Source organism: Idiotropiscis lumnitzeri, unplaced genomic scaffold (assembly GCF_059441095.1).
Source record: "Idiotropiscis lumnitzeri isolate Australia: NSW breed Sydney's pygmy pipehorse unplaced genomic scaffold, RoL_Ilum_1.0 HiC_scaffold_486, whole genome shotgun sequence".
Classification (NCBI taxonomy): domain Eukaryota; kingdom Metazoa; phylum Chordata; class Actinopteri; order Syngnathiformes; family Syngnathidae; genus Idiotropiscis; species Idiotropiscis lumnitzeri.
Window position 1 is genome coordinate 1 of NW_028284018.1, and position 5,000 is coordinate 5,000.

The window sequence follows — 5,000 nt, forward strand, 5'->3', positions numbered from 1 at the left end:
CACACGAGGGGTCAGTTAGGCGACCAGGGGTAGCGTTTAGGCGACCAGGGGTAGCGTTTAGGTGACCAGGGGAAGCGTTTAGGCGACCAGGGGTAGCGTTTAGGTGACCAGGGGTAGCGTTTAGGCGACCAGGGGTAGCGTTTAGGCGACCAGGGGTAGCGTTTAGGCGACCAGGGGTAGCTTTTAGGCGACCAGGGGTAGCTTTTAGGCGACCAGGGGTAGCGTTTAGGCGACCAGGGGCGTTGCAGTTCCGCCGAATTGCATTAGGGGCGCTGCAGTAGGCAAACGTTCTTCCCCCCTAGTCAGAGGGTCATTTGCCTACTTCCCAGGTTTACCCGGGTTTTCCAAAACACCTGGGGCACATTTTCAGGGATCACGTTTTTAGAAACAAAAATATTCATAATTTCTTCTAAGTCCCCTTTCCAGCGGGGAACTTTGAAACATTGTATCCGACCACTGAAGGCTGTTGGCGGGCACGGCGCGGCAAACAGCCCGCACTCAGGCATGGAGCTCCGGGGAAAGTTGCCTAATTTCTTCTAAGTCCCCTTTCCAGCGGGGAACTTTGAAACATTGTATCCGACCGTGGAAGGCTGTTGGCGGGCACGGCGCGGCTCATAGCCGGCCCTCAGGCACGGAGCTCCGGGTGAATTTTCACAAATTTCTTCTAAGTCCCCTTTCCAGCGGGGAACTTTGAAACATTGTATCCGACCGTGGAAGGCTGTTGGCGGGCACGGCGCGGCTCATAGCCGGCCCTCGGGCACGGAGCTCCGGGTGAATTTTACAAATTTCTTCTAAGTCCCCTTTCCAGCGGGGAACTTTGAAACATTGTATCCGACCGTGGAAGGCTGTTGGCGGGCACGGCGCGGCTCATAGCCGGCCCTCGGGCACGGAGCTCCGGGTGAATTTTTACAAATTTCTTCTAAGTCCCCTTTCCAGCGGGGAACTTTGAAACATTGTATCCGACCGTGGAAGGCTGTTGGCGGGCACGGCGCGGCTCATAGCCGGCCCTCGGGCACGGAGCTCCGGGTGAATTTTCACAAATTTCTTCTAAGTCCCCTTTCCAGCGGGGGGAACTTTGAAACATTGTATCCGACCGTGGAAGGCTGTTGGCGGGCACGGCGCGGCTCATAGCCGGCCCTCAGGCACGGAGCTCCGGGTGAATTTTCACAAATTTCTTCTAAGTCCCCTTTCCAGCGGGGAACTTTGAAACATTGTATCCGACCAAAGGAAGGCTGTTGGCGGGCGCGGCGCGGCTCATAGCCGGCCCTCGGGCACGGAGCTCCGGGTGAATTTTACTCAATTCTTCTAAGTCCCCTTTCCAGCGGGGAACTTTCAAACATTGTATCCGACCACTGAAGGCTGTTGGCGGGCGCGGCGCGGCTCATAGCCGGCCCTCAGGCACGGAGCTCCGGGTGAATTTTCACAAATTTCTTCTAAGTCCCCTTTCCAGCGGGGAACTTTGAAACATTGTATCCGACCGTGGAAGGCTGTTGGCGGGCACGGCGCGGCTCATAGCCGGCCCTCGGGCACGGAGCTCCGGGTGAATTTTCACAAATTTCTTCTAAGTCCCCTTTCCAGCGGGGAACTTTGAAACATTGTATCCGACCGTGGAAGGCTGTTGGCGGGCACGGCGCGGCTCATAGCCGGCCCTCGGGCACGGAGCTCCGGGTGAATTTTTACAAATTTCTTCTAAGTCCCCTTTCCAGCGGGGAACTTTGAAACATTGTATCCGACCGTGGAAGGCTGTTGGCGGGCACGGCGCGGCTCATAGCCGGCCCTCGGGCACGGAGCTCCGGGTGAATTTTCACAAATTTCTTCTAAGTCCCCTTTCCAGCGGGGAACTTTGAAACATTGTATCCGACCGTGGAAGGCTGTTGGCGGGCACGGCGCGGCTCATAGCCGGCCCTCGGGCACGGAGCTCCGGATGAATTTTTACAAATTTCTTCTAAGTCCCCTTTCCAGCGGGGAACTTTGAAACATTGTATCCGACCGTGGAAGGCTGTTGGCGGGCACGGCGCGGCTCATAGCCGGCCCTCGGGCACGGAGCTCCGGGTGAATTTTCACAAATTTCTTCTAAGTCCCCTTTCCAGCGGGGAACTTTGAAACATTGTATCCGACCGTGGAAGGCTGTTGGCGGGCGCGGCGCGGCTCATAGCCGGCCCTCGGGCACGGAGCTCCGGGTGAATTTTTACAAATTTCTTCTAAGTCCCCTTTCCAGCGGGGAACTTTGAAACATTGTATCCGACCGTGGAAGGCTGTTGGCGGGCACGGCGGGGCTCATAGCCGGCCCTCGGGCACGGAGCTCCGGGTGAATTTTTACAAATTTCTTCTAAGTCCCCTTTCCAGCGGGGAACTTTGAAACATTGTATCCGACCGTGGAAGGCTGTTGGCGGGCACGGCGGGGCTCATAGCCGGCCCTCGGGCACGGAGCTCCGGGTGAATTTTACAAATTTCTTCTAAGTCCCCTTTCCAGCGGGGAACTTTGAAACATTGTATCCGACCAAAGGAAGGCTGTTGGCGGGCGCGGCGCGGCTCATAGCCGGCCCTCGGGCACGGAGCTCCGGGTGAATTTTACAAATTTCTTCTAAGTCCCCTTTCCAGCGGGGAACTTTGAAACATTGTATCCGACCGTGGAAGGCTGTTGGCGGACGCGGCGCGGCTCACAGCCCGCCCTCAGGCACGGAGCTCCGGGGGAATTTCCCCCTCATTTCTTCTAAGTCCCCTTTCCAGCGGGGAACTTTCAAACATTGTATCCGACCGTGGAAGGCTGTTGGCGGGCACGGCGCGGCTCATAGCCGGCCCTCAGGCACGGAGCTCCGGGTGAATTTGACAAATTCCTTCTAAGTCCCCTTTCCAGCGGGGAACTTTGAAACATTGTATCCGACCGTGGAAGGCTGTTGGCGGGCACGGCGCGGCTCATAGCCGGCCCTCAGGCACGGAGCTCCGGGTGAATTTGACAAATTCCTTCTAAGTCCCCTTTCCAGCGGGGAACTTTGAAACATTGTATCCGACCGTGGAAGGCTGTTGGCGGGCACGGCGCGGCTCATAGCCGGCCCTCAGGCACGGAGCTCCGGGTGAATTTTTACAAATTTCTTCTAAGTCCCCTTTCCAGCGGGGAACTTTGAAACATTGTATCCGACCACTGAAGGCTGTTGGCGGACGCGGCGCGGCTCACAGCCCGCCCTCAGGCACGGAGCTCCGGGGAAATTTGGCTCATTTCTTCTAAGTCCCCTTTCCAGCGGGGACCTTTCAAACATTGTATCCGACCACTGAAGGCTGTTGGCGGGCGCGGCGCGGCTCACAGCCCGCCCTCAGGCACGGAGCTCCGGGGAAATTTGCCTCATTTCTTCTAAGTCCCCTTTCCAGCGGGGAACTTTCAAACATTGTATCCGACCACTGAAGGCTGTTGGCGGGCGCGGCGCGGCTCACAGCCCGCCCTCAGGCACGGAGCTCCGGGGAAATTTGCCTCATTTCTTCTAAGTCCCCTTTCCAGCGGGGAACTTTCATACATTGTATCCGACCACTGAAGGCTGTTGGCGGACGCGGCGCGGCTCACAGCCCGCCCTCAGGCACGGAGCTCCGGGGGAATTTGCCCCCTCATTTCTTCTAAGTCCCCTTTAGGCGACCAGGGGTTGACAATTTAGGTGACCAGGGGTTGACAATTTAGGCGACCAGGGGTGACTTTTAGGCGACCAGGGGTGAGGTTTAGGCGACCAGGGGTGAGGTTTAGGCGACCAGGGGTAGCGTTTAGGCGACCAGGGGCGTTGCAGTTCCGCCGAATTGCATTAGGGGCGCTGCAGTAGGCAAACGTTTTTACCCCTAGTCAGAGGGTCATTTGCCTACTTCCCAGGTTTACCCGGGTTTTCCAAAACACCTGGGGCACATTTTTAGGAACCACGTTTTTAGAAACAAAAATTCTTCTATGTCCACCTCCGTGAAAGAAATTGCCCAATGGTTCCCGCGGAAGAGAGCTGCCAGGCGGACGCATACTGCAATAACGGCCGCCCTGGCGCTCTGGTGGATGTTATCCTCGAAATTTCTTCTATGTGCCCATTCCAGCGGGCAACTTGCGAACAATGGTGTCCGACCATGGAAGGCTGTTGGCGGACGCGGCGCGGCTCACAGCCCGCCCTCAGGCACGGAGCTCCGGGGGAATTTTCCCCTCATTTCTTCTAAGTCCCCATTCCAGCGGGGAGCTTGCAAACGTGGTATCCGACCACTGAAGGCTGTTGGCGGGCACGGCCCCACCAGCGCAACACGGCACTTCCTATGACTCGGGTCCGACGCAGGAGGAGCGGTCCTCCCGGCCCCGCCACACGGCACTTCCTATGACTCGGGTCCGACGCAGGAGGAGCGGTCCTCCCGGCCCCGCCACACGGCACTTCCTATGACTCGGGTCCGACGCAGGAGGAGCGGTCCTCCCGGCCCCGCCACACGGCACTTCCTATGACTCGGGTCCGACGCAGGAGGAGCGGTCCTCCCGGCCCCGCCACACGGCACTTCCCATGACTCGGGTCCGACGCAGGAGGAGCGGTCCTCCCGGCCCCACCACCGCCACACGGCACTTCCCATGACCCGGGTCCGACGCAGGAGGAGCGGTCCTCCCGGCCCCACCGCAACACACACAACCACTGACCGATTGGCAATCATGACCCGCCATCGGAGGGCCCCTGCCGGCCCCGGCCTCGCGCCGGGGTGTTCGGGTGGACGGTTCCTTCGGCCTGCGGGTCGACCTCTGAGCGTTGGCCGGCACCGCAGCACACACAACCACTGACCGATTGGCAATCATGACCCGCCATCGGAGGGCCCCTGCCGGCCCCGGCCTCGCGCCGGGGTGTTCGGGTGGACGGTTCCTTCGGCCTGCGGGTCGACCTCTCTGAGCGTTGGCCGGCACCGCAGCACACACATAACCACTGACCGATTGGCAATCATGACCCGCCATCGGAGGGCCCCTGCCGGCCCCGGCCTCGCGCCGGGGTGTTCGGGTGGACGGTTCCTTC